Here is a 14468-nt window from a genome sequence, read left to right on the forward strand (position 1 = left end):
ATGGATGTGTGTGATGTCCTTAGGTTAGATAGGTTTAAGTAGTTCTAAGTTCTAGGGGACTGATGACCACAGATGTTAAGTTCCATAGTGCTCAGAGCCATTTGAACCATATCCTGATTAATAGTAATATAGGATTGCTACGATGTGTACCAGCCATAGGGCAGTAATTTCGCACACATTTTGTGCACAAACAGAATTCGTTTCTAAAGTCGAAGTCAGTTTGGAGCTCAGCACTTACCATGTCACGACGCGTGTTCGGAGCCCTGAATACATGCGTTTCGCAGGTTAATGAGTCAAAATTAACCGTGGAATGCTGCAAAGTAAAGGCGAACTTGAGTGAATGACGAGCATGTGAAATTCCGATTCTTGTACGTAAATTGTGACCATTGAATTAAGTATAAACTGCGTGGTGGGTTGTGCAAGTCGGCGTCAAAAACTAAACGCTGTAACAGATCGATCTGGTTAATATTATAGCGAGCATTCTATCACAGATAATCTGTTTTGTAATCCTTTCTGGTATCGGGTTTTGTTCGACACCGTAAACTGGGTAATACCAGTGACTGTGTGCGGTTCTAGCGCTGCAGTCCGGAACCGCGGGGCTGCTACGGTCGCAGGTTCGAATCCTGCCTCGGGCATGGATGTGTGTGATGTCCATAGGTTAGTTAGGTTTAAGTAGTTCTAAATTCTAGGGGACTGATGACCTAAGATGTTACGTCCCATAGTGCTCAGAGCCATTTGAACCAGTGACTGTGATTGCGTGTGAATGTTGAAAGTGTAACTTAATATTAGCAAGGTCCTGGCAGTGTTTTTATACCAAAAAATTGACAATATATCGACGTTTTCACTCACATACTACCCTCCAATTAACCGCTCAGTTAACCTGATAATAAGAAAACATTTTTTACAACTTTTAGAGTCGTGTTGCGCGGCTAGTTTCTAACAGGTCAGACGTGTGGGCCGGACTGCAGAAGAAGAAATAACCACAAGATGAGTTGACGTTTCTGAAGGACGATCGTATAACTACGACGTTGCAGTGACCTGACACCACTTTCTTCTCACTGTAACGAGCCACAGACGGCGCACCAGTTTCCATCGCAGTGTTAGTTTTAACCGTTTAGTCTTTAATATGTGTTTTTTATCCGAGCTGTTTCAGGTTTCAGCAGAAACAGCACGATCTGTAGAATGCGTTTTACTCCTTACTCGCAGCAAAAAACACGCGGAAGGAGACGTAATTTTAGACAGTGGACACTAGATATCACGGAAACTCCTGCGTACGGCCTCACGGAAAATGAGTGTTGTTGTAAATGTTCACTTTACACTTCCTCTACTTGTTGCTTTTTTAACTAGCGTCCCATGTCACTATCATTATTGATTATGGCTTTACTCACCCACTAATGTCATCCACACTCCTACAAGAAAACGCCTGATTTGTTATGGAATCGAACTCCCTTGTCTATGACAGGTTCAAACGTCTGACTACTTTACAAACGAGCTAACGTAAGCGAGTAAAGATTAGAAAAGGTTTGAAATTACGCTTAAATTTTGTGGGAAGTAGCTACGTTCTCTCATTACGAAACAATGGATGAACATAGATTTTAAGTAGACGCGAGTTCTTCTAGCACCTTAATGTTTGTAACGTCATATCTCCTGAACTGTGTTTTACAATGAAACAACTTTGCAGGTGCATTTAGTGATACAAAATGAGGTGGCAAAAGTCATGGGATAGCGACATGCACATATACAGATGGCGGTAGTATCGCATACACAAAGTATAAAAGGGTAGTGTTTTGGCGGAACTGTCATTTGTACTCAAGTGATTCATGTAATAACGTTTCCAATGTAATTGTGGCCGCACGAAGGGGAATTAACAGACTCTGAACGTGGAATGGTAGTTGGAACTAGAAACATGGGCATTCCACTTCGAAAATCCCTTTGAAATTCAATATTCCGAGATCCACAGGGTCTAGGGCGTGCCAAGAATAACAGATTTCAGCCATTCCCTCTCACTACGGACAACGCAGTGGCCGACGGCCTTCACTCAACGACCGAAATCAGCGGCGTTTGCGTAGCGTTGTCAGTGCTAACAAACAAGCCACATTGCGTGAGATAACCGCAGAAACCAATGCAGGTCGTACGACGAACGTATCTATTAGGAGAATGCGGAGAAATTTGGCCATAACAAGATATGGCAGCAGATGACTGACGCGAGTGCCTTTGGTAACAGCACGAAATCGCCTGCAACGACTTCTGGTATCTTAACTGTATCGATTGGGGCCTACAAAGCTGAATAACTGTGGCCTGGATGGATGAGTCCAGATTTCAGCTGGTAAGAGCTGATGATAGAGTTCGAGTGTGGCACAGACCCCACGAAGCCATGGAGTCAAGTTGTCAATCAAGAAGGCGCTGTGGAAGTGATGGTGGCTCCATAGTGCAATGGGCTGTGGTTACGTGGAATGAACTGGCTCCTCCAATCCAACTGAACCTATCACTGCCTGGAAATGGTTATGTTTCGCTAATTGTAAACCACTCACAGCCTTTCATGTACTTCAGGATCCCAAACAACAATGCAATTTCCATGGATGAGGAAACGCTATGACGTTCTTTTTCCTTTCTTTATTTTATGAATGATTTCAGCGATAAAAAATTAGAATTATCGTTTAAATATGTTTAAAGTCGGTAAGAGCTCTCATTCTCAAATGTTGGAGAAATAAATCAGGGAATCTGGCGCTATCACCCTTTTTTTTAACTCAAGACATCACACATTATCTAACTGTAATACGTGTCCTGTCATGTTATCCTTTTAACATATGAGTATACAGCTTAATGAGCAGATTGCCTTAGCACTTTAAATTTTTAAATTCAGTCTATAATTTTGAGAAATAATTAAAATCAAATTTTTGTTGTTCTGGAAGTCATTAAATAACAACTTGTAACTGGTCCTGTGTTCCGGGTTACAGGCTAAGCGCTGAGTAATATAATCGTAGGTATGTCAAGTAACTTCAAGGACCACGGAGTAGTTTACCCATAAAATGGGACATTTGAAGCCATACTTTAGGCGCTCATGAACTAGTAATATTTCGTCCTGAAGCCCCAGCTCTTCAGAACTCATCTGAAGACTCAGAAAATAACTAGATGAGAAGTTTTCAGTATGTCCGTGAAAGATTAGGTTTTGTTTAAGTAAAATTAATTTTACTTTTGGAAATAACCTTGTCTATTACCAATTTCTCGTGAGTACAATCCAAGTCTGAAGTGAGGCGATAGATCGTCTGCAAAATAGCCCTATGTGCTCACCGTAGCTTTTTCACTTGACTGGCAGAATTTCCATACAGATTAAATTAGATGTGAAAATAAGTGCGTATCAAAGTGTGTCATATGTCCAAAGAAGCCTCATTCCTCACAATGGAGCAACCTGAAGGACAATCTTCGCAGACATGTGATTGTTTCGATGGATGTCTAACAGAACCCCTAAGCTACAATGGACGGTGAACGTTCTAGAGAAGCGAAAGGGAAGTTGTTGTGCCTCAGGAAAGCGTAGAAGGACCTTTAATCCTCTCAGTGCACAAAAATGATTTGCCTCGTACGATCAGCATCGCTATTAGATAGTTCGTTAACGAATAAAAGTATTGTGATTCGATGGCCGTAAGGAAATGCAAGAATATATTGAAATACAACTGATAGCCACATTTTCATTAGTATGATACAACTGTTTATCGCACGCATTCAGTGGCGTGTTCCATCTTGACAGATGCGCACGATAGTTGGTCCCAGCATGCCATACGCTATGCCCTTTGATCCAACGCTCGAGCGGCATTGGTATCTTTTTCGCAAATTCATTACATGCCGAGAAGTAGCTACACGCGGGTGAAATTCAAATAACGACTTCCGATAACACGACCTTAGTTTGCTGCCAGGCCAGTTGGAGCGCTGCAAGATTATGAATCCATCATCTCGCTTTCGTATTTGCTGACTTTTAGTATTTTGTGTTTGTTATCGTGGCGCAGTAAACAGCCGTAGTACAGAAGCTGGCTTCATCATATTGTGTTTCTGTTTACAACTTCTCGTGTGTACTGAACTCTTTGATCTGCGCTGTAGATAAATTGCTCGAATCCTGATTGAGCTGTGTTCGAATCCGTAATACTGGATGGTATAAATGATCCCATATTTGGTTTTGTTTCATATATGACACATACTGGTTGCGTTGCATGGCGTTCTGTGGAGTTTGGTGTAATTATTACTGCTTACGAATCTGTGGTACTGCGAACGGCTGAAAGCATGGGGAAACTACAGCCGTAATTTTTCCCGAGGACTTGCAGCTTTACTGTAGAGAGCTGCATCAAACCAGTCTCAGGACTGAAGACCACAACAACAACAACAACAACGAAACTGTGTGTGAGCTGCGTGATTTAAAAACATGTTAAGTAAATTGCTTTTATTCTCTATTATTTTTGGTTTAATCCGTTTTCAATTCTTTTTCGCGTTTAGTGAAGAACTCCATATTAGTAGGTTTCGACAATATTGGTATTCACGTAATGAGAATATAATTCTGCTTTGAGTGGTGTTCCTTCTTGCCACTGTATGTCATGGATTTCACAGTGGGTTGCAGAGTGTGGACTTAGATCTAAATGAATAGCTTTATGCTTTGTAGTCTTGGTGACTAGAACAGTCTTCCTTACGAATACTAAAAAAGCGACATTACTTAAGCAAATTTCTTCAAGCTTTATTAACAGATACTAGAAAGAGCACATTTCATCATAGTCAATGAAACTTCCCGTGACTTACATCAAATACGAGAGTACGAAAAACGATGGGAACAAAAATAATGTTGAATAAGAGCAATATACGAGGGTTGGAACTTTAATAATGGTAACTATTTATTTACAGCTCGTACAAAATATAAACGTGTTTCAAAGTTTTCCTGACCTTCAAAGTAGCCTCCAGAATTGTGTATAGCCCGTTGGCAGCGATGTGGAAGTCGCAGGATACTCTTAGCAGTGCCAGTTGTGTTGACAGTTCAAGCGGTGCCGTCTATTGCCCGACGAATTTGTAGCACTTCTGAAACGAATACCGTGAAGTGTTTCCTTCAGGTCAGAAATCGAGTTGAACTCACGAGAGCTTACGTCAGGTGGTATAGCACTTACCAGCCCCATCAATCAAACAAATCAGTAACAGCTTGCACTGTACGTGTTTCAGCACTGTCCTTCGAAATGATGGTCAGGTCCTGTAGAAAGTGTCATCACTTCTGTCTCTATGCTGCACATTTTTGGAACACAACCTGCGACCAGCTTGTTGGTAGGTGTGCGCAGATGTGTAGCATTAGATATCTATGCGCAGGTCATGCAATCCCAGATGGGTTCCGTAGGATTTACATTAGGCGAATATGGTCGCCCAGACATCAACGTCAGTTAACTATAATGCTGCTCAAACCGCTGTAGCACGGTTCTGGCTCCGAGACACGGACTATTATACTGCTGAAAGATAACATCGGGAAAGACATCCAGTATGAAGGTATGCCAGTGGTTTTCAGCTGTCAGCTTGTCTTCGATTATTATCCCTAGTCCCATGTAAACTCAGGAGAATGTCTCCCACAGCGTAATACTGCTTCCACCAACCTGTCTCTGTAGCGCGCAGGACGTTTCGAGCCGCCTTTCACCTCGATGACGGGGTTTGTGGTGACGACCAACGACCTGGTATTGTAAAAAAGTGATGAACCCGAAGAGCTGACACGTCTCCATTGATCGCTGGCCGAATCCCGATGGTCCCGTGCCCACTGAAATCGTAATTAACGATGTCGTTGGGTAAACATGTGAACATGTAGGACTGGTGTACTGCGGAACTCCATGTTCAACAATGTACGATGAACGGTGTGGTCGGAAACACTTGTCCTTGGTCCAGCATTGTGCTCTTTCAGCTGAGCTACCACAGATCTCTATTTATCCTACTTCACTGAGAAGAGAAGCCTCCGAACCCCACATTCTGTGAAGAGTAGTTGACGTCGAACCATTTAGCGCCTACTGGTAGTTCCACGGTCCTTCTACCTCTTTCCGTAGATGCTCACGACAGTAGCACATGAACATTCGACCGGATTCACCGGTTTCCAGATGCTCGTTCACAGGCTCAGAATAATAATAATCTGCCCTTTGTCGAAGTCACTTATCTCAATGGATTTCCGCATTTGCAGCCCATATATTTGCAAGGTGATGCCCCGTCCATATCTGCTCCGCTTGTAGCGGCATCCAACGTTGCGGTAGGCAGCTTTCTTGAAGTTTTGTGTTATAAGTGTACATCGTTCGCGTTTGGGAGCCTAGAGCTCAAATCGTAATAGATGCAATGAAGGGCAATATATCAAATTAAAAGAGGAAAGCGACAAAATTCTGCCAGTATCCAGATATTATTTGTATCGTTACAGCGTGGAAGCCCTGTAACCAATATTTATTTATCACGCAGAATCGATATTTAGGGGGTCTTAGTGTTTGAGCAAGAACAGGGGGTAAATAACTTATTGTTTATCCCAGACCAGCGGCCACCTGAACAGCCACTTGAACATATGTCTTACTGCAGCTATGTTGCAGTATTTTAAGCAAAGTTTGAAGGACTAACAGGAGCTGGTGCGCAGACAAATTGTGCGAATCGATTATCTCCTTTTGCAAAGGATTTTGACTGTGTTGAAATTAAGCTCAGCTAGTCACAACATTTGCATGTGCCCCGTTCGGATTCTACATACAAAAAAAGTTACTCTTAAATAACTCTGGACTGAAGCGGGACTGATGGTTCAAATTTGGTCCACCGATGGATTGGATCTTGGACTCTGGTACTTTTTAAGAGATTGAAAAGTCTTGCTTCGTTTGGATATTACATGCAAAAACACTTTACTGTGGGAGATTTCTGAAGGACGCCACTTCTATACTTTAAACCTGAACCATTCGGTTCAAACTGTGTATGAAGGGAATAAATGGATAAAGTTAAAACGAATCTTTTAAGCCAATAATCTTTATGCGTTGTCGAGATCTGATGGTTTAACTTAGAGCTAAATTTAGCTCGTAAAATTCGTTCTTACGTGAAATGAATAAATGAATGTGCGGAAAGGGTTTAAAGGGAATCAAAAACATTAAAAAATACGTTTTTAAGAGAAAATAGAAAATTAATTTCCAAAAATTTAACTTCATTCGAATTATATATGCGAAAACGTGTTTTTGCGAGTTTTTTTTTTTTTTTTTTTTTTTTTTTTTTCTACTTCTACTTTACAGACTTGATGTACGTCCTGTTTTGTGAAACCTTTATCCGTTGCCACGATATAAGCAACACGATTCGAAAGACAATAACAAGTCTATGTGTATCACTCGTCATCCGCGTCAACAAATTTCTACGTTGGTTGTGAACCTTTCGCGATCCAATGTCGAAATTATGGTAAAATATAAGTTGGAAATGAGAATGAAAAATGCTCCTTTCACAGCACAAAAAGGAGATTATATTCTGATCAAAGTTAGGGATATAAAAGAAGGGAAGTAGCTCTCCGTGTAACCTGGTAGCTTCAAAGACATTTAAACTGAAACATCTCGACATAATCTCGCTTTTTTTCCAGTTATCCCTATCCCCTCAGCGCAGTGAGCTCTCTCAGCTGCAACATGTTGACACACCTCGATCTTTGAACTTTTCTCGTAAAGTCCCTGATTCTGTGCCCAGAATCCAGAAAATTCGGCACCCGTAGGAAAAGCTACAGAAAACCACATGGCTGTAGAGCATACACGTAAAAGCTAAGAAAAGTTTTTCTTGGGGGATAAAATCTCTGGGAGAGGATTTGTTGCTGGGGATACTCTAAAATATTTATTTTTTTAAATTTCTGGGTGTGGTGTTGATTTTTTCCCGAAGGGTATAGTTTATCCACCAAACTCATCCGCTGTCACATGTATGGTGAGGGGTGCAAAAACAGACACAAGTTTATGTGCTTCTAAAGAGTGGGATGCATCTCCTTTAGGAAGAATCTGGGAGTGGAGGTGTATCTATAATGGAAAGTATCCCAAATAGGCGATGCGTGCGAATGTAAACTTTAATGACACGTAGTATCATACTCTATGACATTGCAAATGCCGTGTTGGATGACATGATGGCATGCGTCATCTCATACGACATGACATCATGTATCGTGTTAATCTTACTTGACACGATCATTACATTGCATGACATGGGCACTATACTAACAAGTAAAAATATGCGAATATGTAATTACTTTAAGTGTCTCTGAAGTTGCCGGTTAAGTCGGAAAGCTAGTTCTTTTCTTTTACGTCCACAGATCTCTCCAGAACATTTTCGCCACTTTCGTTCTGTGACAGGAACATTTTTCATTCTGGTTAATATATGTGTGAAGATACACCACTGAGGTCATTTTTGTAACTCTAATTCAGCAAATGTTTAATAACTTCTATAATATTTATGGCACAAAAGGAGCCAAGCACTACCTATTGGCTCCCAGTGTTGCGCACCGATTGAACTACTCGCATGCTTTGCTGCATAATTAATTGTGCTGTGAGACGTCTTTGAACTGAACTTTAATTGAAAATCAATATAAAATTTCATACAGGACACATATACAATTAGCAAGACAATAAGGATATGCGGACGTAATTACACACCATTTATAAAATGTGGTTCGTAAGAGATACATTTCATCTGCGTATTAAAATTAGCTTTCTATAAATTTCTATAGCTTTACTCTTAACTTAAAACCTATTGTACCTATCATTATACTGATTTATTCAATGGAAAGAGGAGGAAAAATTCAATAAGGAAGTGGCGCCACATGTATATTTACTGTAATAACTGATGGCGCAGAGATTATGAACTGATTTTTAGTACTGCACTCAAACTTTGCATTTGCTTAACTTAAAATTTCTGGTAAATTTCTGCACATAAAATTAAGTGTAAAGTATCAGTTTTGATTCGAATTTTAGTGCGTACCTAATAGCGCAGTCAGATTTTTGTTGTAATTTATGTATGAAAAGTCGTGAATCAGGTTGCTGGAGTTACAAAGTCTTTGAGTGACATTAGATGCGGGTTGTTTGATTGAAGCGGATGTCGGAAGCTTTCAAAGGGCAGTGACCATCGTGCAGTTTCTCAAAGTATGGTTCGCAGTTAACGAGGCAGGATCTAGGCTCGTCAGAGTGGTGATCCAGCAGCGCATATCCTTGAAAGACTAGAGATAGGACGTTCATACTCACAGGACATGTACATTAGTATGTTCTGCAGAAATGATTAGCATTCCAGTGACCTCGGACGGCATGTGTCCTGTTGCTAAGTAGACACAGTGCCCACCATGAGCCCTGGTAACTTGTTCCATGCCTGACTGCATCAGTGCGTATAAGGCGTAAATGGCGTCCTCTGGTATACTCATCCATGCAGCATTCTCCTGGTTCCGAAGTCCATCTGTGGTTTTTGGCACTGGGTCACACCACTGCAAAAAATGGTTCCAATAGCTCTGAGCACTATGGGACTTAACAACGGAGGCCATCAGTCCCCTAGAACTTACAAATACTTAAACCTAACTAAACTACGGACATCACACACATCCATGCCCGAGGCAGAATTCGAACCTGCGACCGTAGCAGTAGCGCGGTTCCAGACTGAAGCGCCTAGAACCGCTCGGCCACCGCGGCCGGTCCACACCACTGCACCCATCGTTTCCCCACACCCCACACATTTTCGATTGGCGATAAGTTTGATAATCTGGCGGGCCAGAGAAAAAGACTGACATCCTGTGATACCAAGAAGACACATGTTTGTACAGCAGAATGTGGTCTTACATTTTATTGCAGAAAAATGGTGTCTTGGTTGTTGTGCATAAAAGGTATGGCTAAAGGTCGCACTAGCCACAGTGCCCTGGACATGCACCAGGTGTGATTTGCAGTTGTACCCAATAGCACCCCACACCATTGATGTATGTCTTGTGCGAAAGCAGTCACTGTGATGCCGCTCCCCCTGTTTGCGGCGAACCAAAATGCGATCATCATTTTCAAACAAACAGAACCTGGATTCGTACGAAAATTCTATCTGATGCTGTTCCCGTTTCCAGTGACGTCGTTCCATGCACCATTGTCGTCTGCATGTTTCTGCACATTCATCAAAGGTAGGTGGAGAAGTGGACGACGTGTACGTAACACATGCCGTAATATACGGCGACTGACTGTCAGCCCTGGTAGTGTACGATGTGTTCCACTGTTCCACTGTTGTGCCAGAGCCTAGTAGGACGCAGATCTGTCGTGCAGACCCATTCGGATGAGGTGTCGATCTTCTCGGGGGTCTACGGCCTTCCGTGAACCGTTCATCAGACATTTGTTACACTGCCCATACACGTCGTCCCACATGAATAGCAATTTCCCGAGTGGTTGCATCACATTCTGTCATGCCAATAATGCGCCCTCTTCCAGACTCACTGATCTTACAGTACGGGTCGCGCGAGGCATCTTGCACGTTTGCTCAAGTCATACTGATCCATTACCTTCGGTTTATAGCAACAACGAGGGCTGCAGGTACATTTTACCGGTAAGTGGTGTTGCGCCGCGATATCTATGTCGACCTTGAACCTGCGGGCCGTCATGATTCAAATGCTAATAATTTATGCAGAACATAAATATGTACATGTCCTGTGAATATGAGCGTCGTACCTCTAGCCATCCGACGTGTTCAGTGTTTTCTTAACATAAGTGTATTTCACAACTGTTTGTTAGGGCTTGGAATTTTTCTGTAGTAGTCAGAACTCAAACTGATTTCTGCCAGTAGTTCAGCACAGCTTGAATTTCTGGGTTTGGACTTGAGCCAATTCGCTGATTAGTTTCTTCTACGAACGAAACTTAGCTTAAATGCATTGCGTGTTGGTTAGATTTTAATCATATGTCAGCTAATGTGGAGGTCAGTTTCTGTTAGATTTTAGCTGTGAACACTGTCTGTGTTTCCCAGCTGTTTTATTTATTGTTTTTCATAGTGTGCGCTCAGTCTTTCTTTAAATCACTTAATTGTGTAGCTTCTTTCCTCATCCTACGAATTAACGAGTGAATTTTACAGGCAATAAACATTTATTACTTAAACTATAATCCATCGTAGTTTGTGTCACATGAATTATCGTTGATTGCATCTGCATTCGGCCTAGTAATAATTTGTCTGCCTGCTTAATACATCAGAGGAAAATTCGGTTAGTTTATTTTATTTTAAAAGCGCACAATAACTAGGCGAAGACTTTGTATTATGCCTGGAATAGACAGTAATACCTGTAATTGTCACAAGCTTAAATTTTGTGTAAATGTACCGCTTCACGTGATACACAGTTTCCACGTGTGCCAATCTTCAAGTGCTTCATAGATTTTTGTGGACCTCTTATACATAGCACTCCTTCTTGAGCTGAAGATCTCCACAACGAATCCACAGCTCATTTGATTGCGTGGGTGTTATCACTTCCAGCACATTGAGAGTATTTTTCCTTTTTTTAAACTTTCCCCTGAACTGCCTCTAAGAGCAGCAGGAGAAACTTGAGACCACTAATACACAGCTTCACTTTGCCTGGATAAGCCTTATACAAATGGGGCCCGACAAGTTCCCCACTGGTCGACCGCTAATAACTGTATCATCTTAACAGCAATCCACCCTATCGGCATGTAGCTAATCTTGAGTGCAACGCATGTAGGTCGCACAAGAATGCCCAGAGCTTAAGGTTACAGATGACTAGTAGCACTTAACATTTCCTGGCTCAGGAACTGTGGTTTACCAACACTGCGTCAAGTTAATGAAGACTGAGCTCCTACATGAGCCCACAATTTGAAACAATACAGGTGACATGTATAGCTTATCGAGTGCATCGAATGTCGAGAGCATTACATTCGCAACCCAATGTGTTTTGTATTGAATTTCTTGTCTTAGCGTCATCCATGTCACTTCGAGGCTTTTTATACCTTAATAATAAACACCATGTAGATTGCTACAGTGACGAATAATGTGACGGTTCTCGTCGTTGGAACGCAGGCAGCGAGATTGGTTCTACGGTATGGCGCTGAAAATATACCATTTAAGATGAGGATCCTGAGCGAGTCATCGGAGCGGATCTAACTTGGTGATCTTAAGTAGTGGGAAACTACCAACATTTAGTCGTGAAAAGAATATTATTAGAGTGCACTATTCACATAATAAATGCCAGGCGTAGCCTGATTAACGTTTTTTACATAACTCCACTACGCAGTAAATTGTTTACTTTAAGAAACAAATAACGCTTCGTATTCTACTAACAACGTACGAATAATTCTCATGTCATGAGAAGTGATTTAGATATTTATGCTACATGCGGAGCTAGGATGCACTCGATATCTGATCTCTGTATCGCACATGCCATCGATTTTCAGGAACCTTTTAGATAAAATGTGAATGTCGTGTGCCTAGGGTCTCCCGTCGGGTAGACCGTCCGCCGGGTGCAAGTCTTTTCATTTGACGCCACTTCGGCGACTTGCTCGTCGATGGGGATGAAATGACAACAGCCAGTCCCAAACCGGAGAAAATCTGCGAACGAGCCGGGAATCGAACCGGGCTCTTACGATAGACATTCTGTCGCGCTGACCACTCAACTACCAGGGGCGAACACCTTTGAGATTAATTGTATCAAACTGACTATAAGTGAATCATTTTACGGTGTTTACTAATAAATGCACGGTAACAGCACAACGCAAAATTTTTTTAACTGTCCGCTCATCCAAACATACCAACACGGATAGAAGTCTTGCAGCTCCTGAGGATTCTAATACACTGTGAGGTCTGCTATAAGGGATTGCGTCAGACAGTTGGGAGTAAGTTCCAAGTGCCGATTCAGAAAGGTAATCTACGCACAGATTAACTTCAGTTTTGCAATACTGAATAGTCGTTAACGACCAGTTTTGCTGCACTTTGTCTATACTACTTCCTGCAGGGTCGACTAGATTGTGAAACATTTATGGAGGTTTAGTGTCCGGGAGGATATTGCATTGTCAACACGGCGGACTCCATCTTAAACTGTTCAAAATGGTTCAAATGGCTCTGAGCACTATGGGACTTAACATCTGTGGTTATCAGTCCCCTAAAACTTAGAACTACTTAAACCTAACTAACCTAAGGACATCACACACATCCATGCCCGAGGCAGGATTCGAACCTGCGACCGTAGCGGCCACGCGGTTCCAGACTGAAGTGCCTATAACCGCACGGCCACACCGGCCGGCTCTTAAACTGTTGTCCGTGTAAGTCTATTAGTGAATAGTATCATTATGAGAAATTGTTTGGGAAGCAAATGGTTCAAATGGCTCTGAGCACTATGGGACTCAACATCTTAGGTCATAAGTCCCCTAGAACTTAGAACTACTTAAACCTAACTAACCTAAGGACATCACACACATCCATGCCCGAGGCAGGATTCGAACCTGCGACCGTAGCGGCCACGCGGTTCCAGACTGAAGTGCCTATAACCGCACGGCCACACCGGCCGGCTCTTAAACTGTTGTCCGTGTAAGTCTATTAGTGAATAGTATCATTATGAGAAATTGTTTGGGAAGCAAATGGTTCAAATGGCTCTGAGCACTATGGGACTCAACATCTTAGGTCATAAGTCCCCTAGAACTTAGAACTACTTAAACCTAACTAACCTAAGGACATCACACACAGCCATGCCCGAGGCAGGATTCGAACCTGCGACCGTAGCAGTCCCGCGGTTCCGGACTGCAGCCCCAGAACCGCACGGCCACCGCGGCCGGCTGTTTGGGAAGCAATTGAGGATGTTTGGTGCCGAATGCTCCACGCATAAACTCAAACATTTTCCATCCAAATGTCAAAGCAACTCAAGGAACGTGATGGTGGTTGGTTACAATGGTCACAATAACAGTTTGGGGTGTATTATCTTGTAATAAAGGAAATATCCGTTTCATGAGACGTGGTTTAAAATGAAAGTATCACAATGTGTTCTAAACAAATCAGACCGACAACTTTACGTGCGAATACAATTTCCCAGCACAAGCAGAGGATCGTACCATTCAACCACCTCTGGAACTGGAGATGTAATCACACAAGATCAAAGATTCTGTGTCGCTGAGAAGATTGCTCAATTTGTAATGAAACTTAGAAATCACGATGAACTTCACCTTATAATTCGTTTCCGAAACTTTGGCTTGCGCAGCAGTCATTTATGAACAACAAATCTTCAAGGAGACGGTAGTATGCAGAGACTCTGAAAAGTGGAACAGGTAAATGACAGACAATATGCCCGCGTTATCAATAAATAATAATTGGGACTTGGTGGATCTACCTCCAGCTCGTCAACCTATTCGTTGTAAATAAGTAAACGAAAAACAGACGGTATTGTAATGAGGCACAAAGGGATAGCCGGCCAGGGTGGCCGAGCGGTTCTAGGGGCTACAGTCTGGAACCGTGTGACCGCTACGGTCGCAGGTTCGAATCCTGCCTCGGGCATGGAT

This window comes from Schistocerca americana, chromosome 4 (genome assembly GCF_021461395.2).
Source record: "Schistocerca americana isolate TAMUIC-IGC-003095 chromosome 4, iqSchAmer2.1, whole genome shotgun sequence".
NCBI classification, from domain to species: domain Eukaryota; kingdom Metazoa; phylum Arthropoda; class Insecta; order Orthoptera; family Acrididae; genus Schistocerca; species Schistocerca americana.